Consider the following 23555-nt stretch of genomic DNA (forward strand, 5'->3'; position numbering starts at 1 on the left):
ACTACAGGTATCTGGATTCTTACATGAGTCTAGCTATTGCAATGGATATAACAAAACATGCTACGCAGTACAGGGAGCAAGAGAAAGGTAATACTCATTTATTTAAACCAGGGGGAGATGAGTTTATTTCCCATAATTGTACAGTTGGATTTAGATGACTGTGACGAGAATCGATAAAGAGAATCGTTCAGGAAACGAATCGTTTAACAGAATTGATAAGGGAATCTGAATCCCTAAAATCTTATCAATTCCCAACCCTAGTATTGCCATTAAATCTCTACTACACTCCCGTACTGTAATGTTAATGTCTCACCTTATTTCTCCTAGTGAACATTAGGTGGAAGACAGGATAAACATTGGAGACAAAATAAAAACTAACGGCTGAGATGAGAAACTCAAATTTGTCAACTGAGGTACAGAAGAGAAAACTTGAAGCAGTAAAATTTTCCTCTGGGCAGTTCTGATGTGAAGCAAAGCTGGAGTTGGGAGCTGAATGACCATAGCCCCCTCTAGCGGTGAAATAAAATTATCACACAGCAACAGTTTTTTTTTATTATTATTTTAACATTAAAGGTTAGTAGAACTTGATTTTAAATACCAGATAATATCTGTTTTTTGTCTATTCTGTACAGGGGCAAAAAGTAAAGCCTAGGCACATTTTCAACCTGGAAGACGTCCAAGTCTTAACTGCACACCTAGACCCCCATGTCACCCGTATCTACCTCCGCTAGTCTTCTCCCTAATGCAGGTCAAGTTCCTGCCTCCAACCAGCAAAGCACCTTTACCTGCTTCACTGTCCTGGTCTACCTCCTAGTCAGTTCAGCTCCCTTCAATGTTCCAGTCCAACAACAGTGCTCAGTGTTTAGCATAAACTGCCATTATCAGCAATGCTCAACTCTGTCTTCTGCTGCTTTCTGAACGGCAACAACATTTATATTAATTCTTGTTAGTAAACTATCCAGTTGCCTCATTGAACAGTTATTATTATTATTCTCATTATTACTGTTAATCTAGAAGTAAAATAAAGTATATGATGAGTTAAGGATGGTAATGTCCATACATTTCTATAACCAAAACTAGTTCCAATATTGTTGAGCCAGTGCCACCATAAGTCAAATGGGTATGATGGCAAATGTACACAGGGACTTAGTGGTTTTCAGGATATGCACTCTTGTTTCTCTTTAGATTGCATAAATATTTGTGCCTTTTACTAAAAATTTCCATGCAAGCGAACAACAAGGTTATCCTAAATTTGTGATGCCCTACTGAGAGGTAGGGTGGGATCCATGTCTAATAATAAAGACCTTTATTCATTTACTGGAGTTCTAATGCTTGTTTTTGTTCTGAATCAAGCTGTGATAGATGATTAGGCTTTTCTTTGATCTTAATACTCAAATTAGGTCAATCATAAATGAGGTTAAAGTTCACTCGTTTCTAGTCCCTAATTTGTTAAAGTTACTAAAGTTTTATGCATAGTCATTGCTCCTGAAATGTTGCCCAATGTCAGCAATTCTTTGGTCAGAACAGTTTCTCCAAGGCTCTGCCCCCTCTATGAAAATCATCCATAAATTCATTTTTAAAGTTGGTTTTGACAAATGACATAAAAAATGTAGTTTTTTTACTCATGATTCTTTATGGATGGTAACGTCCACACATTTCTGTAAACAAAACTAGTTCCAATAGTGTTGAGCCAGTGCCACCATAAGTCAAATGGTTTTGATGGCGAATGTCTACAGGGACTTAGAGGTTTTTCAGGCATATGTATTCTTGTTTCTCTTCTTATCGCATAAATCTTTCCCCTTTTACTGAAGATTACTATGCAGGGGGACAACAAGAGTGATGCTAAATTTTATTCTGTCTCAGTCCAAAAACACGACTGAGGTTAAGTGGCATCTCTAAATGGTTGATAGGTGTGACAGTGTGTGTGTTCATGGTTGTATATCCTGGTCTCTCTGTGTTACCCTGCAACAAACTGGCAACCTGTACAGGGTGTACCCCGCCTCGCGCCCATAGACTGCTGGAGATGAGCACCAGCCACTGTAACCATGACAGAATAAGGGGGAGAAGATGGATGTAAGCAGTATTTAAAATTTACATAGGGCCTTCCTATTTGACACAAAACAGAATAGGTATATCAATCCCGTACAAGTAATATTTAGTGGGGTTGGTGGCAAGTGTAGTATTATAAAAATATAATGAATGTGACATTCCAGCTACTATTTCAATAAAAAAACAACATAATTAGCACAACATTAGGACAACTTTCTTTGTTTGAAGCATTTTCAATCGTCTCTCCTCACTATACAATCCTGCAACTCGGTGGAAACATATGAGGTGCCCCCAGGGACATAAATCAGAATTAACTTGCATATACACATATTAAATTACACTCTTCCATATAATATACTTAAAACCTCACACAAACACTAGTAAAAAGCTCTCACATAAACTAGTGAAAACATTTACCTCTTATATAATCTACTCAAAAGCTCTCATACAAAGTAGTGAGAACTGTTCATATAAACTGGTGAAAAGCTTTACCTTTCATACACACTACTAGAAAGCTTTCATATACACTATTAAAAAGCTCTCATATACACTACTAGAACACTCTCATATACACTATTAGAAAGCTCTCATATACACTATTAGAACGCTCTCATATACACTATTAGAACGCTCTCATATACACTATTAGAACGCTCTCATATACACTATTAGAACGCTCTCATATACACTATTAGAAAGCTCTCATATACACTACTAGAATGCTCTCATATACACTATTAGAACGCTCTCATATACACTATTAGAAAGCTCTCATATACACTACTAGAATGCTCTCATATACACTATTAGAACGCTCTCATATACACTATTAGAAAGCTCTCATATACACTATTAGAACGCTCTCATATACACTATTAGAAAGCTCTCATATACACTATTAGAACGCTCTCATATACACTATTAGAAAGCTCTCATATACACTTTTAGAACGCTCTAATATACACTATTAGAAAGCTCTCATATACACTATTAGAAAGCTCTCATATACACTATTAGAAAGCTCTCATATACACTATTAGAACGCTCTCATATACACTATTAGAACGCTCTCATATACACTCTTAGAAAGCTCTCATATACACTATTAGAACGCTCTCATATACACTATTAGAAAGCTCTCATATACACTATTAGAACGCTCTCATATACACTATTAGAAAGCTCTCATACACACTATTAGAAAGCTAAAATATATGGTCCCCCTCCTTTAATTTAGGCAAACATTGCTCAAATATCACCGAATCCAGATGGTTTGTTGTTGATGAAGAGAGGAATAAACACAGTTTAAGATTTGCAGCTAAATTAATTTGTTTCCATATTATGGAACTGCTATCAGGCACTTCCCATCATCTTATATCAGTAATAAAAAATTATAAATACAAATTTGGTATTTGGTGACTTGACTTTTATTTCTGTCAGGCTGAAGTGAAAAAACTTGGAAAGAGACTGATTCTCTTGGCGTTTAAAATAACAACACAAAACAGCATAAGAAAACCGCATTTATTTTTTTTATTTTACAATTTTGTAAACAACAGCGGCTGATTAAACTAAATGTCTCAACCTTGTATAATTTTACGACTTTTTATTTAACCAAGAAATGATCCGAAAGGCCTGGGAAATGATCAGATCCGCTTATGTGGCTGCAATGCGCGGCGCGCTCCCGACACAGGTGGAACAGATTTTCACATGGGAACAGAATTTCGCACAACAGCGGAAAAGGATCTCTGTTGAAGCAAAAACATAAAAAATAAAGTTGAGTAATGCCCATGCTTCTGTGAGTTGTTCAGTGGAAAGCTGAGCAATAGTCAATAATTTTATTTGATAAAATTTCGGCCGGAGATTGCACAAAATGTACGGAACTAACCAGAATGACCTCTGTTTAAAACAACTCCCGGTTTGATGACATTCCTTCCTGTTTCACTGAAATGCCTTCCGTTTCAACTGAAATCTGCAAATAGATTTTCACTAGTGTATATGAAAGCTTTTTAGTAGTGTATATGAGAGCGTTCTAATAGTGTATATGAGAGCTTTCTAGTAGTGTATATGAGAGCATTCTAGTAGTGTATATGAGAGCGTTCTAATAGTGTATATGAGAGCGTTCTAATAGTGTATATGAGAGCGTTCTAATAGTGTATATGAGAGCTTTCTGATAGTGTATATGAGAGTGTTCTAGTAGTGTATATGAGAACTTTTTAATAGTGTATATGAAAGCTTTCTAGTAGTGTGTATGAAAGGTAAAGCTTTTCACCAGTTTATATGAACAGTTCTCACTACTTTGTATGAGAGCTTTTGAGTAGATTATATAAGAGGTAAATGTTTTCACTAGTTTATGTGAGAGCTTTTTACTAGTGTTTGTGTGAGGTTTTCAGTATATTATATGGAAGAGTGTAATTTAATATGTGTATATGCAAGTTAATTCTGATTTATGTCCCTGGGGGCACCTCATAAAAACATGGCTGGCATTGTTTACCACTGGTTACTTTGATTATTTTATTGACCTTTATGTGAATATCCCCTCCCTTTCCCTCCTCTGTTTGCTTTGACTTCCTGTTTCAGGCAGCGCAAAATACATCAGTACTTTGTGGTTTAGATGTTCCTCAGCTATATTTGTCCATAAATCGTAATGAAACAAACCTGTTACATACTACAAGCCTTGTAGTCTATGTACATATGATATCCTCAAGACACATATGATGTCCTCAAGACACATATGATGTCCTCAAGACATCATATGTGGAAGAAGTTTCTAGAGATTCCTTCTTTAATCTCCAGAATAAATAGAAATATCCTGTCTAGGGTTCATGCTGACAAACTAGTCCATGCATTTGTTACAGTACTTCAAAATTGGACTATTGTAATTCTTTACTATCAGGAAGTCCACAAACTGTAAGTTTGTAAAATTCTGCAGCCAGAATTCTGATGAAATTAAAAAGAGAGATCATATATGTCATATATTAGCTTCCCTTCATTGACCTCATATTAAATCCAAAATATAACCTAAAATCCTCCTTCTCACATATAAAGTCCTAAATGACCAAGATTCATCTTATTTCAGAGACCTGATTGTTCCTAATTCTTCGTAGCAATTCACTCTCAATCTGAAAGTTTACTAGTTGTTCCTAAAATTTCTAAAATAATTTCTAGGACGGGAGTCAAGTTGGACTCGATGCTCGTCTGCTAAGCAGTTTTAGTTTGTTTCATTTTTCAGTCATTTTAGTCATATATGTTACATTATCTCCTTTCGCATCTTTTAAATTTGTTTTTACAACTTTATTTATACAGGCAAGTCATTAAGAACAAGTTCTTATCTTGAAGGATGAAATTGAAATTAGTCTATCCAGTTCCAGAATATTTTGCAAAGCGTTCCAGTCATGAACGGCAGCAGATTAAAAAGAAGAAAGACCAAAAGGTTGGTTTCGGGAATAAGTCATTGTAGATATAGTGAGGACTGGGTGATATAATTGACAGGCTGTGGCTGCAGCTGGTGACTTCAATAAGGTGGTGAGCGGCCGAGAAGGGTTTTGCAAATAAAGATGATCTAGTGAATTTTGCATCGATTGTGAAGGGAGGGCCAGTTGACAGATGAATACAAAATGAATTTAATGCATAAAATGCTATAATTACGTTTCTAATTGACACAGCATCTGTGTTTGCAGGCTATATGGGTAACAGAATTAGTCATGCTATTGTTTATCTCAGGATTCCTCTCTTTCCTTTTTGTGAAATCTCCTAGGGATTCACCTTTCTAAAGTCATTAGCCTCGACATGGGCTTCCCTCAGGGCTGTGTCCTGAGCCTGTCCTTTACACTCTCACATTTCCGCTTCCTGTACATGAACATCAGTGAGGACCCAATCTGGGGACTTCACATTGCAGGGCTGGTGAAGAGGACCCAGAACAGGACCGATGACATTTCAGTGCATGCTGTCACATAATTTATTATATTACACTACAATATTAAAAAAAAGTGCAATATTTTGTCAGTATAAAAACTTCTACCTCCTTCATGTCATGCTTTTTTGTTATTATCTTTGTTATGTCTAGGATTTGTTCGTACATTAGTTTTGCATTTATATTTACATTTCTTTTACATATTTTCTATATTTTTTACTAAACATTATTTGTCCTTTCTATGTTTATTACCTGTTTATAATCCATACTTGCACTGAATGTGGATACTTTTCAATTGCATTGTGCAACTTACTCTATGACCCCAAACGGAGGGCAACAGTGTGACACACAGAGTTTAATAATGGTTCAGGAGCATGTAGGACTTTGGATCTGTCAAATTGGTTAAAATTAAACATTAAAAGAACCCTAACCCTCTAACTCAAAGGCCAACTCCAGAAATGGGGTTTTCCCACATTTCAGAACACAACACAAGTTAGAACTTTTTCCTGATGAAATAATCAGCAACTTAAAAGTATAACTACTGGCAACTCATTTAATAATGTTAAAGATTAAAACTACTGTGGTTTCTGAACTGATTGAAGTTATTGTTCTTATATCAAAAATTACAATTTTCAGGTTCACACAAATGAAATAAATTTTCAGCCCAAAAAAACAGAAGTTAGATGTAAAGTTTTCAAAGTATATTCAGTCAGGTAGAAAAGATTCAAGAGTAACTGTAATAAAGAGGATATTTTTTCTAAAAGTTTCTTGTGCCAGAAAAATTATTTCTTAAAACCCTAATAGATATGAAGGTAGATTTGTGTCTTTACTATACAGAGAAAAGCAAGACTTGAAACCCCAAACTGGGATTAGGCTGTTTCTAATCTGGAAGACTTTTTCGCTGTGGAAAGTCAAAAGAAGAATAGAGGTGTGTCTTTTTAAAGTCCATCTTGAATGTTTTCAGATGGATGAACAGATGTTGGAAGAATCGGTGGCTCATTACATTACAGAAAACAATAATAAAAACTTCAGACACCATGGACTCATTAAAATAAAAGAAAGGGCAATATGTTATTTGTTTGAGTCATGTTACAAAATTAGATACATTTGAACCCTCTCGTAACAATACTTTCTCCAAAGTAAAGTAAACATGTTTTCTGGTGAAATTTTGGAACATGGTAAAAAAAAAACCCAACAAAGAATCTCCTCGAAAAAAGTTAAATGTAATGTTCTTTATTTCTGACTGAAGCCTGATATTCAAGATGACCAGACTTATCTTATATTCTTTAAAACAGGACAAAATATTATTCCAGCTATGTTAGATTGTATATAAGCGGTAGCATAAATGCTTTATTCAAAATTATTGGTTAGAATTAGTTTAGGATGAATGTGTTTTCATTTTCAACATTTAACCATGATTTTGACCTTTTTGGTTCTGTTTAAGTTTTATTTTCGTTTATGCTTTATTTTATGTTATTCTGTGTTTGTCAATATTTATATAATTTTTTAATACTTAGTTTTAACCTTCCTTGTTATTTCTTTCAGTTATCCCTTTTGAGCATTTTTGTTATTATTTATTCCTTGGTCTTGTTTTAGTTGTAGAGATTGGTTTTATTTCCTTTAGCTTCATTTAAGTTATTCCCTAGATCCTGGTTTCCCAGGTTATTCTTTTTGCCCCCTATTGTCCCTTTTCTTTCCCAATAGCTCCTTTTTAATTACTTCTGTCCACACCTGCTCCCTATCAGCTGATTAGCCCATTAATTGTGTGTTTCTCCCATATATGCACCTCTGGGCAGCTCCTCTTTCCTGGATTCTCTCATTTTGTATGTTTGTTCCACCCAAGTGTCCCTTTGTTTTGGTTTCTAAGTTCCCTGACTTTTCAGTCTGGATTTATGCTGTTGCCTCCAACTTAATCATTGAAACTACAACAAAACATATCTGCTTCCATCTTTGCATTTGGGTCCTCTACAAACATCCGCCAAACCTGACACCATTAGAATTTTTTATCATTTTCATATAATCTTTTCTTGTATGTGCCTGTTAGCTTTATTGTTTGCCACTGTCACTGTCATAAAAGATTCAATTTTATTCTATTCTATTATTTTCTGTTCTACTTTATTCTATGTTTTTTGAAGATAATGAAAATACATTTTTGGTTAGTATAACAAAAACTAGAACATCTAAATACATTTGAATTTCCTAGAATAAACATTCATTAGTTAAAATTAAATTTAGTTTACTTATATAGCTCCATTTTTTTGATGCATATCTTAAGGCACTTTATAGTGACAATTTAAACAGATCATATAGTGAGATTGGTTTACAGTTTTCTATCCTAGGAAAACCAACTGATTGCATAGAATCATTGACTAAAGGATTCGCTCCTCCTGGATGAGCATGTAGTGCCGTCAGATATCTACTTGCATCTTGTAGTTAACTCTTCTTCAGTTCCTCACATCAGGCATATACACAAAAAGCCTCGTTTTAACAGAAACACACCTCCAGCAGAACCAGGCTTAGTGTGAGTGGCCTTCTGCAAAGGCTGGCTGGGGCCTCGAGGAGATATAAGCAGACAGAAAGAACATGAAAGCACTGATCCATAAACACCTTTTATGTAAGAAAAGGTAATGGTAAACTATCTCCATGGTGACTGTGTCTAGGAAAGAAAAAGTTAAGCAGATGAGGTTTCAGTCAATGTTCATGCCAAAAGGGGTGAAAAGGAGCACATGCAGTTAACCACATCAAAAGCTGATTCCATAGCTGTGCCTCGGAGTTAAACAGGATTAAGCACTGAAAAACAGGCACTATTCTATCATCTATAATGTTGATGGCAGCAGCCCAGCTGGTATTTCTCTCCAGAATGCTGTCACAGGCAAACAGGAAAAGATCAGCTACTATTATGACAAAAAAAAAGCTAACCCCCTAATAACTCCCTAGATGTGGACTTGGGAGGAAAATTGATCAAAGAGTTTAAAGGTTTTTTTACTGCCTGTATTCAATCTTTCTTGGAATAACGAGCAAAACAGGAATTCCTTGACACTTCATTTATAGGAATTCTAAAGTTACCCCTAAACATTTTTTTCACAAAAAAATCATTCTCATACAAGTGAATTCTGCAAGCTTTTCTAGTATAGCTTAATTCCTAAGTTCCCCTCTGAAACCGCAATCTCTTTGCTTCTTTAGTGACCCTCAACATTCTCACTTGAGGTTTCACTTCCGATTTTTTACAGAAATGGAAATTGTTTCCAAATAAGTCTACGTCAAATTGTCACAAGGTTTTTGGCCTTTAACAGAAAGAGGAAGCTTAATTATTTAAACTGAGAGGGGTTTTTACTGGTGAGGCAATATATTCAGATATGGATTGATGATGTGCCCTGCACGTTTATAAAGCAATACTATGTTTCAATCTAAAGTCATATGTTGGAAAGATTTAAATTAAGATGTTTACTCTGATTCTGTTGTGAATAAAGGACACTTTAAATTGCACAGGGAAAGTACATTTTATGATTAAACATTCTCTTGAAAGGGAAAAGTGGGAGATAATATTCTGATTGACGTAGAAAATCCTCGGATACTGTTTGTTCTGCACAGTCCTCTCGAGACCTGACGATAGGTTCAGGTGTCAACTGTAAATTAAAACATCTTAATTATTTTTTGACTGAGCAGTTGGTTGTAGATTTCTGGCAATGTTTTGAAATGTTTTCTTATTTCTTTAACTATTTTCAATAAATCATTAATTGTTGAACATCTCGCTTTAGTTTTTGTGCATAAAAAAGTTCAAGGACAACCTAATTGTCTCAAGGTGTCTTAAAGTCTCTACTTTGGTATCTTTTATCCAGCTGAAAATGTTCAATAAGTCCCGTGGTCCATTCCTATGAAACTTTAGAGATCCTAAAACAAGCTGGCGCTTTTGCTTTAGACGGAGTATTCTCCCTCCCAATCATTCACACTCTTAAGGTGTCATGAACCGAGGACAGATGGACCCAGTATTCAAGGAGAGACAGTCAGTAGGAAAGTTCAAACGTTTATTAAATAAAACAAAACAAAAGCGGAGCTGTGGCTCGCGGACACTGCAGGCGAGGGGGCGGGGCACCGCCCAATCTCAGACACTCAAGGGGAGAAACACAGGTAAGTGACCACGATCAACTGATAGAAGATTTTCTGTGTTGGTCACTTACCTGGTTTAACAGTCCAGACCACGAATGTCCCCAGTGCTGCAGGCCCAGAGAGCCGATCCTGGTGAGGGATCCAGAACAGACAGGACCAGACAGAACAGGCAGGAACAGAAACAGGTGGCAGGATCCAGACTTCCAGGCATCCACAGGCTTCCAGGAGGGTTCAGAGTCTGACTGGGACCAGAAGCATGACCAGGTGGTCACGCACAGGAGCAGACAGGATCAGGTGCAGACAGGCAGGCTCAGTGGAAGAGGGTAGCCGAGACAGGACGGAGGAACCGGAACTTGAAGCAGGACTTTAAACTGGTCTCCTCCCTGGAGCCAGGCTTACTGGATAAAAACTGAACCTCCCCCCATAATGAGCCAAAAACCCAGAGGACTCCATGGGGGAGGAACAGTGGACAATCAGGAGACGAGACAAACACAAAAACCCTCTTTCCACTGGCTGCTAGGATCCAGGACATGAACCATAAAATAAAACTGAACAGAAAGACTGACAGAAAGACAAGCAATGATCTGGCCCTGAATGCTCAGGCTGAACTGAATATAAACTAGAGGAAACAGTTGAGAGGAATAAATTACAATTGAGGCAGGGAGGGAAAAACGACAGGTGAAAGGAATGACTAATTAAGGGAGAGCAAACAGGCCAGATCATGACATAAGGTGCATTTTAAATAAACTCAAACAATGCAAATGTAGCAAGAATAATCAACCTCAGATAGGAAAATAAGCCCTAAGGATTCATGACCAGCAACAGTTGGTTCTATATGATAACTGGGTGGTTCGATTTTTGCGTTGTGCTTAAGGGGCAACAAAATGTAAATTCTCCCTATTTCACAGAGAGAACTGTTGTTGACTATACTTTAATCAAAAATGTTAAACTATCATCACTGTTCCCTATGGAAACCTAGGGGGTTCTACAACTGAATGTATACCCTTGCTGTTCTCTAATGCATTTGCCGAGCTTCTCTCCATATATTAGGCTCTGCAACACAGCATAAATACTGTACATTTGGAACAATCTTTTGCCTTTTAAGTAGTTTATTATTTGTTTTAATGCGAGTTAGAAATTAAAAGTGACAATGTTTACACCAAAGGGAGTGCTTTTGTATACAAAACTATCTTGAAAATGCTGATATGACTGATTTGCCTCTCAGGGTTTCTCCTATTAAATAAACAGATGGGGGCTGAAGAGCAGAAATACAGAGGCAAAAAGAAAGTTGTTGCAGAAATGAAATATGCATGTAATTAGATTTTCATTCAGCTCCTAAATGACACAAAAAGCTTTTAGTCTTATTTAGTTTTGAGTATGTAAAAGCATATGACAAAGCTACCATATCATTTTAGTTTTAACCGTGGATGCTTGTTAAAGGCCTGAGGAGAGCATTCACCCACGTTGTTTATTCTTTTTCCAATATTGTTTTGAGATACAACCTCATATGGACATGAGGGATAAGTGACAGGGAAGGCCTGATTCCTTCTAACCTCAAGCTCACACAAGCTGCTATTACTGAGGTAGTTGTTTGCATACTTGCCTTAGTGCCGCGGTTCTCAAAGTGTGTGGCGCGACCCACTGGTGGGGAATTGAGACGTGACAGGTGGGGCGCGCCAAGTTCCGGTGTGTGTGTGTGTGTGTGTGTGTGTGACTATAAATGTAGAATGTGTGAGAGCAAACTGTCCTTATAGCTGTATGTTGCCGCTTTTTAGACCAATCAAACCCACAAAGTAATCATTACTAGCCTACATGCAGTCTAATTAAAAGAACATTAGATATGAGAAAAATTTCCCCTGGAACTGAAGTGCCAAAATAATGATTGACGTGACGTCGGCATATTATTTGTAACAGAATAAACTTTCGCGCCCCAGTGTTGCCAACTCAGCGACTTTGTCGCTATATTTCAGACCCCTCCAGCGACTCTTTTTCAAAAAAACAAATCTAGCGCCTTTTGGAGACTCTTACGTGAAAGCACGTATCGTTCCTTTTCTTGTCCTCCAGCGGCAGGTGCTGCCGTGGGGCGCCTCCCCCGTCCCAACCCCGTTCTCCCCCGCTATTGCAGGAGTCCCCATCAGCGCTGCAGTCAGAGCAGAGACACAGCATGTTTAACTTTTGCGTCCAGACTGCAAATAAAGCGCACATGCGCCGGGATTGACGGCGCAGGTTGATCATAAATAACTGAATTTGAAATATTTTATCTTAAATAAATAACGGCGTTTGATTCACACAGCCACATGTTCATGTTTCTGGTTAGGAGTGGAGAGCGAGTATCCACTCATCGGGCAGAGAGCTGTGTGCATTCTTCTTCCCTTTGCCACATCATATCTCTGTGAGATGGGCTTTTCAGCTGCTGCTTCAATGAAAACAAAATACAGATCTCAGCAGAACATTGAGCATGACTTGAGAGTGGCAGTATCAAGCCTGCAACCCCGTTTTGAGAAACTGCAATGCAAAACAGGCTCATTGCAGCCACTAATGCAGGGATAAACTGTCTTGCCAGATGGATTTCACTTCTTTTCTTTTATTAACAGATTGCAGAGTGGCACTTTAATTTTTTCTATCTTTGAGCTTGATACAAATTTTGACACAGCTGCATTTTTATTTTCTTTATTTTTGAGCTTGCTGTTATTTGATGTAGATTTGTATTTAGATACTACTTGTTACTTCAATAAAATTGGAACATTTTAAGATTGTTGAATATTTCATTAGCATTGTGTTGGGGCGATGGGGACAGGCGGGGCTTGAAAATTCCCCCTTGTCCAAAGTGGGGAATGACAGAAAAAGTTTGAGAACCACTGCCTTAGTGCCTGGCCTTTAAAACAAGGATTCAAACAGAGGGCACACCAGCAAACTCAGATAGTCGGATTGCAGCTAAAATACATCAGCTTAAGCATTATACAGCACTTTGCAAAAGTTTGCATACTTCAGGGGAATATGGTGGGAGAGATATTATAGAAATATGTTGCACAGAAACTTTTGCCTGGAAGAGTTTTATCTATTTTTGTGAGTTGCGCTGAAACTAGTATGTCTCATGTAGCCTACATGTTTTGCTGTCTTTGAGCATTTATTACACAGCAAAAATATATATCAGCAATTATGGGGATATTGCTTTTTTTAAATTTATTTTTTTTATTTATAAGCCTCCTCCAGAGACCTCTGTCTCTACTTTAGGGGAAGCTTTTATTCCTCAAAATAAAATCAGCAGCTATGTTAACTTACCAAAAAGTGCTAGGTTTTAGCCAGGGAGAAATCAGAATAAAACTGACTCCTTATGACTTAGCCTATTTTTGGTCAAACTTTTAAACAGCAATAGGAAAGCATATATTAGCATTTAAATTGAACTGCAGGCAGATGAAATGATGAAGCAACTGCAGGAACAATTTGTCCTGGAAACCAGTCTCTAAATATTTATCTTACAATCAGCAGTTCATATTTCACACCCCAGGTATTTGCATTCATTTTTGTTTCCTGCAATACAATGTACTGCTTGCCAAGTGTTTTGTATCCATCTGCAGTAACAGTCGGCCCTTCACCTCCTGTCATCACTATCCTTCCTGTAGGCATACTCTTTGTTTGATGTTTGCAATTTACAGCGTTTGTCTAAGGTGTGTTTAATCATTCTAACTTAGACAGCTCATACACTAACATTTACAATAAATAAACATTATCAATAACTTGTCTTTCTTTATTTTTGTCCATTCCCATCTATATCATAGCTCAAAAGGGAAGGAGTGGGGTGCAGTGGGGGTGGGGCATGACCTCTGACTATAAGCATTATAGGTTATCAGTCTTTAACTGATTATCAGACCTCACATGGATGCCTTGGGTGCTTTTCAGGGCTATCCAGTCCTTCTAAAACAAATGTAAGAACTATATCTGTATTCATAGAGTAAAGCATGTTTTACAGATTAGGATGACTTGAGGGAATATCTATTTAGAGATTTCCTGCAATAAGACCAAGTGGGGAATTACATACATACTGGAGTGATTATTTCCTCTATGACGTAGACAGTGGAGCTGAGGAAAGATGCTTGGAAAAGATCTGGAGCTGTTTGTTGAATCTTTAACATACGGAAGACAATGCAGTAATTTGCTTGGATCCTTTCAGCTTTTCCCATATTCAAGAGTCCTTGCAGCAAGTCATTACAAGTTGCTCACAAACTAGGGAGGGTTTTTACGCCAGATATAACCAGAAAACAATCTGTAATCAAACTGGATCCCTTGAATTTCAAGTTAAATACTTCATCATGGAGAAAGGAAATACATGAAAACATGGGATTTTTTGCTTGTGTGCTTTTGATATGAGAATGATTTTATTTTCCTGCTAATGATGCAAAGATGGTTCAATAGTAACATGAAGCTAAGTGGCTTGAGCAGCAGATTTTTTTTGTCCCACCGCATCTCTTTTAAGTTAATTTTTTGACAGAAGCACAGTAGCCTGTTTCAGATGCTTGCTCCTGTTGTGTCATGTTACTTCCAGCTCCCATCTTTACCATTTTTCTGCAGGATTTTTTGGTAAAATACCTCTTTAAGGAGTCTACAAGCCTTGTTCCCATTGCACAAAGACTGGAAAATTTTAAAAAGTATATACCATAGGCTATAGATTCTGAGCTATTTACTCAGAAATCTTTGCTCACAAGCCTATAGGTTGTTATAGACTTGCTTTTAAAATCAAACAGAGATTGCTGCACAACAGGATTTATTCTGTTAGCATTTATATGAAGCTTTTTAACAGATGCAACACTGTAGTGTCACATGCTTCCCACTTTTAGTTTCTGCACAACCAGAACAAAGCATTTGACCAGGTTACTGTTAAAGTGGGAGTGTTAGAGATGTATTCCTTAGCATTTCTTTCAACAGGAAATTCCTTACATCAGATGAGAAAGACATGTATTCTGTTTCTCAAGCATGCTGAGACTTTTTTAACTATGTTGTGGTACAAATGTGCCCAATGTATAATGTATAATGTTTAATTACAAACTAGTGCCAAGAAGACTCACTCTCCAACACTTTACAGTCTCATTCACATAGGGTAAACAGGAATGTGCAAGCAAAGTCTCCTGTGGATCCTCCACATTGCAGAGAAGCCTGCCAGAGGGTCAATACGAGGTCATCAAATCAGAAAGAACTGAGCCAAAATAGGAAGTGTGTTGGCAGTTGACACAGGAAAACAGAGCTGGATACTTTCCATCAATAGGTCATTATTCTAAAGACGTCCTGACTTTCCAATCTGACGCCATACTGCACAGATTTCCGCAATCCTTGGTGTGACATGACGTTTAAGCAATCCACATCACATGGAGACTGAATAACATTATTTCTTCAAGTGTACTCTGTGAGACATATGCAAATGTAAACACCATCATAATTGTTGGATTTGTAATGGAGAGCTTCAGCTGTTCCCATTTGCGTAACTCTTTTTGGAAGACTGTAATCCCAATTTGATAAGCATCAATCATGTGTGTTTCCACTGCATAATATCCCCTGGAAGGCTGTCTGAATTTGCCTCAGCAGTCAAGAGTTTCTTTCCTACTCACAATAGTGTTCTTACTGTTGACCCCATGCAAACTAAGCCAAAAAAAAGCTGGGAGCTACTCTTGCAGCATTCAGTTTTGAGGGAGGGACACTATCCCTTGTCCTCACACACTGCAGGAGTCTGTAAGTCCAGAATCCACATGAGCAAGGGGTGGTTGACTCCAGGCTGGCGTGAGGTTAGATCCACATGGGTGATCAAGCTTGTTAGGTAGGACCTTAAAAAATAAAATACAAAGTTCATCACAAATTTGTCAGCCACATCATAGGTTCAACCAGGCTGCGTAAAAAAAGGAACAGAGGCAAACATTTTCTAAAAAATAGATTTGAAAACAGAAAACCTCAGAGCTGAGTAAGAGCAGCTAAAACAGGCTGCCTGCTCATGTGGTGCAGTGAGTTACACCATCCCAGCTAGCTTCCTGTTATGACAAATGCATATTTTCAAATTACTAAGAATGCTCTAGAGTTATTTAGAGTGGGCTTTGCAGGCGTACATTTCAGCTTTGTTTGTCCACTTTATCTTTAGCTTTCCTTTAACCTGCAATAACCAGGAGGTTAAATAAAAAACTATGTTCAGATACAACTCTAATGATTTCTTTAACATTTTATTTTCAGTTTTAGTAGAGTTCACTTTAGAAACAGAGAAAGACATTTCAGCTATGCAGTTCTGCTCTTTTCTTTGTCATCATGGTGATTAAAACATTTCCTCTACTAATATAGTGCCTGTCCAGAGACCTAATCTGGGGTGAGAGTCTCAGATTAAGCAGACCTAAAATAGCTTGTCAGAGCTGAAGAATGAGTTAACACATTACAAATGCCTTCATGCAACAAACTGAATAGTAAATCGGTAGACAGAGGGAAGATTGTAACACTTTTTCTGCTCAGATAATGAAATAAAATCAAGGATTTAATTTGAAAACAGAGGAAATGCCTCTAGGAAACAGATAAGAAGGTACGGAAATGGCCCAAGAACAAAGGCTCAAATAAGCTGCTTTCCATATCAAATGCACCTTAACTGATTACTAAAACACTTAGTGTAAAGATTTGTTTGTGTTTTACAGATCAATCAATCAATGTTTATCCAAAAATAAATCCCTTTGTTTTTCTGATGTAGAATGTTAAAGAAGTCATATAAGCCAATGGAGAAATTGTAAAATTATGCTATCTAATAATCTTAATGACAGTGGGTTGTGTTAAAACTCACACACTATGAGTTTTACCACTCAAGATAATCATCTTGGATGTTAAAAAAAGCTGTTAGCTGTTACTACGTTTTTAACAATCACAGTTTAAGTAAAACGTAGCACATACTGCAAAGTGAGTAGACATAAAATTCTTGAAAATGCTGTTCTTTTCTTCTTTTTAACATAAATGCATTTTCTTTTTGGGAAGATTATTACAAAAACAAGTAATCCTAATATAAACATATCAAAGGACAGATAAATAAATAAATAAATAAATAAATAAATAAATAAATAAATAAATAAATAAATAAATAAATAGGGTGATCGCCTTTCTGTTAACTACTGATCTTCAGAGATTATTCAGTTTCCTATATCTCTACACCAAGTGGGAGGGAAAAAGCTGCAGCAAAATAAAAACCGGTTATTCAGGAGGATCGGGAAACAGGTTTAGCTCCGATAGATATTTTTATTTATTCCCTCTTTACTTCACTTATATTTACCGTTTTTTAAAGGTGATTGCAAACCATCTACACTTTACACCCATACTTAGTGTATTTGTTTTCAGCATTTGCACAAAGCCAGTTTATCGTTTAAATCTTTATGGCTTTAAAAAGAGATGAGTACCGATGTGCCTCAACAGTTAAAGGAAGAGAGAGAAACTCCATTAGGACCACTTCATGTCAAACTTTGAAATGCAATCTTTTTTTTCTTTGAATTTGAGGAGAGGTAGTAGAAATTCATGACAAAAAGATGGGGACAGTACTGAGAATACAAACATCCCAAAATTCTACATCTAGAATAAAACATGAACTAAAAGCACATGTAGGTAAACTGGACCAGAATCGGATCAAGAAATACTTGGTCTATCCACAAATGAAATCAAACCTACCCTCTGCTCTCTGCTGACTCCCTGCTCTACTTGCTAAACACAATAAGGAAGATAAAGCATCATGTCTATTTAGGGCTGAACAGTAAAAAAATAAAGAAAAAAAGGTTGAAACAAACAAAAAATAAGATCCCGCCCACCAGAACTTTCAGCTTGGCACTGAATTCAAAATCTGCTAATGTTTTTTCAGTCAGTAAGGGAAATGCAAAATATCTATGCTCCAATCAGTCAGCCAGTGAACAAAAGCAGGTAGGATTTAATGGTTCTTCATAGTTAAGTTAGGGCGTTGCAAAATCTGGTATTTCTTAGAAAAAAATCCTACTATACTTTCGGTCTGTAAAAGCATAAAAAAAGGCTCTGTTCATTGATGCATCATTAATTTTAATCATGCAATGCCTTAGACTTTGATGGTTGTTAGGTATACAAAGTGCTGATGAAGATTCTCAGTCATCCAGGTCATAGTTATTCCAAAAAAGTAAAGAAAAAAAACACAATCCACTGTACTTTGTTTCCAAACAGAGAACCCTAACAACTGCCGATTCCTAAGGGGCGGACCCATTTGTCAGGTTCAATTTGCATGTTTTTAAACCAAAATAAGGCTTTATTTTTGATCCACTCTATATAGCCTTGAACTTAGTGCCATTTCTGACATTTTGAATTGAAAAAGCTTCCTGGATTGTAAGTGAAAAGTCTTTAAACTTGGAAACAAAGTCCAGTGGATTTTTTTGAACTTTTTTGGAGGAGGTATACAACGGTTTTATAGTATTTCAGCTGTGTAGAAGAAGGCTGTTTTTTAAATAATTACTTTGCTTAAGAATGTTTCCAACTAATGTATGCTTTTATTCCTGAAACGGATGTCATTATACATCCCATATCTTCTTTTGGCAATGGTAAAATTATTCCTTTGGTTTGTAGGGGAAAAAAAGATTGTATTTAAATAAGATTATCAAAAGGTTGGTTTAAACAAACAGTTTACTGAAAGTTGCTGCAAAGGGAGGACAGCCACACCCAGTGTGTTCAGCTGAGCCTACCAGCTGGAGAAAATGGCCCTGAAAATTTGAGATACCTCTAAGTTTTTCCTGCAGCAAAACGAATAATGTTTTTTTTTCATATTTGAGGTCTCCCATATAACATTGATTCTTAGGTTTAAATATTTTACTGCAAACATATTAAATTAATACATATTGTTATACACCCCAAACCTAAAAGAAACAAAATATATCCTGGCCGTATTGAAGTTAATACATATAAACCAATAAACTAATGTAGATTAATACTGCAAGCTTTGACAACATTGACTCTTTGCAGAACTGTGGTCAGGAATGTGCTAAAACCTATAACTAGTATTGTCACAGGATAAAGGGCAATGAAACATCTTTTTTTCTATTGGGGACAACTTATGGATTTATTTCATAGTATTTACATATTTTACTTTGCTGGATTCAGCATACCATGGGTCAATGTTTCTCTTTTATATTTGGGACACTTTATTCTTTTAGCATTAGAACATACATCATATGTCTCTCTTTCACAATCCCTGGCCAAACTACTTCAAAGTAAATTAGGACTTTTTTTTTTACATAGATAACATTTTTTTTTTTAACAAGACCTAAACTTTTCAGTGGTTGAATAAAAGAAAGAAAAGAAAAAGATTTGATGAGTGCTTCAACCCCACTCTGGATTCAAATCCCAATGTCCCGCATGACAGGAAGGGAAACTGTCCTCTCTTACAGAGGAGAGGCAGACACCTTGCAGAAATAGTAATTGGTCTGCTGGGCATCTGAGCCTTATGGAAACAGTTGAAAAGTTGTTTTTTTGTGTGCCTATTATGTCTCCTGCGGATGATTTCTGAAGCTTTTCTAGTAATTAATCAGGAAACTTAGAATAACTTCAGGTTGTTCTGCTAGTAACCAAAGTTCTTTTCAAAGGAAAAGTCCGGTCAGTAAGGAATAATCAATGGATCATTATCTATACCTAAAACTATGCATTTGCAGTGATTTAATGAATTTAGCGTTAATCAGTAAAAAAAATATAAATAATTTTTGTCGTTATCAATTAGCCTGGGACCTGCCATTGGCAGGTTTGGTTTGAGGGGAAAACGCATTTGTTTGAGGGGAAAAAGAAGAGATGCTGAGGGACAACCAATGGGAACATTTACACTGAAAAAAATATTGCAAGCATGATATTTAGTTACTTTATCGCAAATTTTTCATTTTTACTGGGTAATACATAAAATAATTGTATTAAAGTAACTAAATATATCCTGGAGCAAAGGTCATTTAGTAGCATGAGGTAAGGGAGGAGCAGTGAACTCTCTCACCTCATGGTGTTCACCGCCCTTCACCGCATGGTTAAGGGTTTATTGCATTCATCAAATTATAGAAAAATTATAAAGGAATCTTTCTATGGTCGACGTCTTTCTGTTGGGAGGAGTTGATTGAGTCATGAGGAACCAAGCAGGAACTGACATCAGTCAGAGCAACGCTCTCTAACCCAGAAATCCTACATCCTTGGTGTGATTCATATTTTGCCACTATTGTGGCAGAAACATTCACATAACTTCATAAAGGTGCTACCTGTTCGATCTTTGAATGGTTTTCCATGCTTGAAACCAAACTAGGAGCAGTAGAGGAAATTGGAGATGCAATCCACTTCTTAAATCTATCTTTGCTCTCCTCTAATTTATCTAGAAGTTCTGCAATCACACTTTTTCTCTCAATCTTAACTTTGTGATTGGCTGCATATTTCCAAATTACTCTTTTTATTTTTTGACAAACTCTCATTACAAAGCAAAAATGCAGGCAATCCTTCCGCATTGATAATGATAGCAAATGATTCGGTCCATTCTTCTTTGAATCCTCTGTTGTCATAAATTCAATTCAGTTTATTTCTATAGTGCCAATTCACAACACAAGCCATCTCAAGGCACTTTACAGTTCAACCAGATGATTCGGTCAAATCCATTCAAAGTTTTCTATCTAAGGAAAACCAGTTGATTGCTTCGACTCATTGACTCAAAGACAATCCCTCACACTAAGCATGCTTGTAGCGACAGTGGAGAGGAAAAGCTCCCTATTAGCAGGAAGAAACCTCCAGCAGAACCAGGCTCAGTGTGAGAGGCCATCTGCCGAGGTCGACTGGGGTTCAAGGAGACAGAAGCAGAGATAGAAAAAGCAGTTGTAAAAGGCAGCCCCGTCCAGGAAACACACAGCCAGGCAGACAAGCTATGAGCCAGCTCCCATGTCAGAGGATGAAGAGAGCACATCCAGCCAGTCATGGTCAGGGAAACAGGACCACACCGGAAAACAGCCCGATCTCCAGCATCTATAAACAAGGGTGTTGATGGAAGCAGCACAGCTGATATTTCTCTCCAGGATGGAGTCACAGCCAAACAGGAACAGACGAGACAAAGCTACTATGAGAAAAAGCAGAGAGAGCATAACGTTAGAGATTGAACTAAAAGATTCTGCAGATTGGGAGAATAGAGATAGAATAAAGCAGAATGATGAAATGGGGGTCCCTATGTCCTCCAGAAGTCTAAGCCTATAGCAGCATAACTATAGAGATAGCTCAGGTTAACCTTAGCCACTCTAACTATAAGCTTTATCAAAAAGGAAAGTTTTAAGCCTAGTCTTAAAAGTAGACAGGGTGTCTGCTAAAAGACCAAAACTGGTATCATCAGGTATCTTCCTTTTTTTCCCCTTCCCCTTTTTTCCCCATCAAAATAAACAAACAAACAAAAAACATCAAATTTTATGCTTTTTTGAAAGGTGTATTTTAATTCTTATGTATGGTGCAGCAAATGAACAACAATCAAATACATATTAGTTCCTCCTGTCATCATCTGCTCCACGTGTTCCTGATAAATAATCTTGAAAGATACCCTTAGCAAAAAGTAGTATACTTGAAGTAAATTCTATTAAGAATACTTAAGAATAAGTTTAGAAAGTATACCGAACAATGTACTTTTAGTGTACTTGAAGTATTACTAAAGTAATACTTCTTCTAACTAAATTGGGACATTTTTAAGTTTACTAAAGTATACTTTATATAAAAGTGTACTTGACTATACTATTGTTTACTATATTGTTTACTAAAGTATACTCAAATACTATTGTTTACTTTATTATTTACTAAAGTACTTTAGTAAACAATAAAGTAAACAATAGTATAGTCAAGTGTACTTCACTATACTATTGTTTATTTTATTGTTTACTAAAGTATACTCAAGTACTATTGCTTACTTTATTGTCTACCGAAGTATACTTAAAGTATACTTAATAGTATAGTCAAGTGTACTTGACTATACTATTGTACACTTTATTGTTGACTAAAGTATACTCAAGTACTATTGTTTACTTTATTGTTTACTATACTTTAGTAAACAATAAAGTAAACAATAGTATAGTCAAGTACACTTGACTATAATATTGTTAAGTATATGAAATATAGTTTAGAATAAGTAAACTCTAAGTACACTGCCTGATTTTAAGTATGAAATGAGTTCACTTTTAGTATACTTGAGTAAAATACTTTTTGCTGAGGGTAAACAGGCTTAACCTAATTTACAGTTTTAATTTAATCAATGTTCTTTCCTTTCAGGTCGACAAGCAGCCTGTTTTGATTGCATTAGGCAGCAATTATTAAACTGAATAATAGAGGATAGATTTTTATTTTTTTATCTTCCGTTGATAGTACTGGGATTTCCAAAACTACGTAATAGGCTATATCTGGCACTATACAGTCCATTAAAACGTTTTCATTTTCAGTTTCTCGTTTTAAACGAGGGGAAACTTGATAAGTTTTCTCTCTCTTACAGCTCCTCCCCTCTCCATCTCTTCTCTTTAGGCGAAAAAGCTTTCTTTCACTTCAATTCCTCAGCCTACATTGTTCACTTCGGGTCGATCCGCGTTATAAGAAAGCTCATCTTCATCGGGATCATAAGGACCATGTCTCCCAGCTTCATTTTTCTGCTGGTTGGTTTGCTGAGCGCTCTGCGGTGGCTCCATGTGTCCGCCTGTGGTGAGTTTTCCTTCTCCTGTGGGGATTTGATCCTCCCTTTATGCGGAGGGAAAACTTGAGGATGGCCTTTTTCAGCAGACCTATCTGAGAAAAAGGCAGCAGATCGTTTTAATTAGAACATTTAGCACACATTTGCAATAGATTCACATTTAATCGTGGATCCAACTGGATCATAGGTCCGTTATCCAGACGCGTTTAGTCGCTTTTGTTGTTGTGGGTTAGAGTAGCGGTGGCTGGGTGAATAATTACAGCCCACACCAAAAACTGGAATTTAAAGAGATCCAGTATGTTTTTTTAGATAGGCCTATATGTTTTTAACAGAAACAAGTAATGAACTATAGTTTACGTCTTTAAAAAAGTAAGTTTAAGCGCATCAATTATATTTAACATCAGATTTAGAATCGGAAACATATGTTTTTTCACCTGTTTTTACATGTTATGTTATTAATATTATTTGTAAATCAGTTTAACTGCTGGACAGCCTCTATGATTTTCACTTTAAAACATTTGCGCCTATACGTCATTTACTGGGAAAATGTTATAAACTTTTTTTTCTTAACATTCGTAAAACCCAGGAGAGAAGAAAGAATGTATTTCGGAGAAAATTACACTTAAGAAAAAAAAGTAAAATAAAAACAATCGCAAAGCTTTTTTTTTTTTTTTTTTTTTTTTTTTTTTTTATATTAAAAATGTTCAGCAGTGATGGTCCTAGACCAAGTGTTCCAGGGGCCGGGGCAGCGTGTTTTCATGGGGGCACACTCATTACAAGGCCAAGGGATTCAAATACATTGAGATAGCAGCA

General features: G+C 36.5%; 1 protein-coding gene and 2 non-coding genes across 4 annotated transcripts in view; all 3 read left to right on the top strand.

Moving 5' to 3' along the window:
* LOC119784690 (intercellular adhesion molecule 1-like) overlaps positions 1-23555 on the top strand; it is a 75811-nt gene that overhangs the window by 44936 nt on the left and 7320 nt on the right. The gene's annotated exons all lie outside the window — the stretch shown is intronic.
* On the top strand, positions 1168-1279 carry LOC119784696. Its single transcript, XR_005280964.1, has one exon. It is a non-coding gene; the product is annotated as a U5 spliceosomal RNA (small nuclear RNA).
* On the top strand, positions 1764-1876 carry LOC119784697. The gene has a single exon (XR_005280965.1). It is a non-coding gene; the product is annotated as a U5 spliceosomal RNA (small nuclear RNA).

The sequence above is a fragment of the Cyprinodon tularosa genome, unplaced genomic scaffold, assembly GCF_016077235.1.
Source record: "Cyprinodon tularosa strain WSP-4 unplaced genomic scaffold, ASM1607723v1 ctg231, whole genome shotgun sequence".
Lineage (NCBI taxonomy): Eukaryota > Metazoa > Chordata > Actinopteri > Cyprinodontiformes > Cyprinodontidae > Cyprinodon > Cyprinodon tularosa.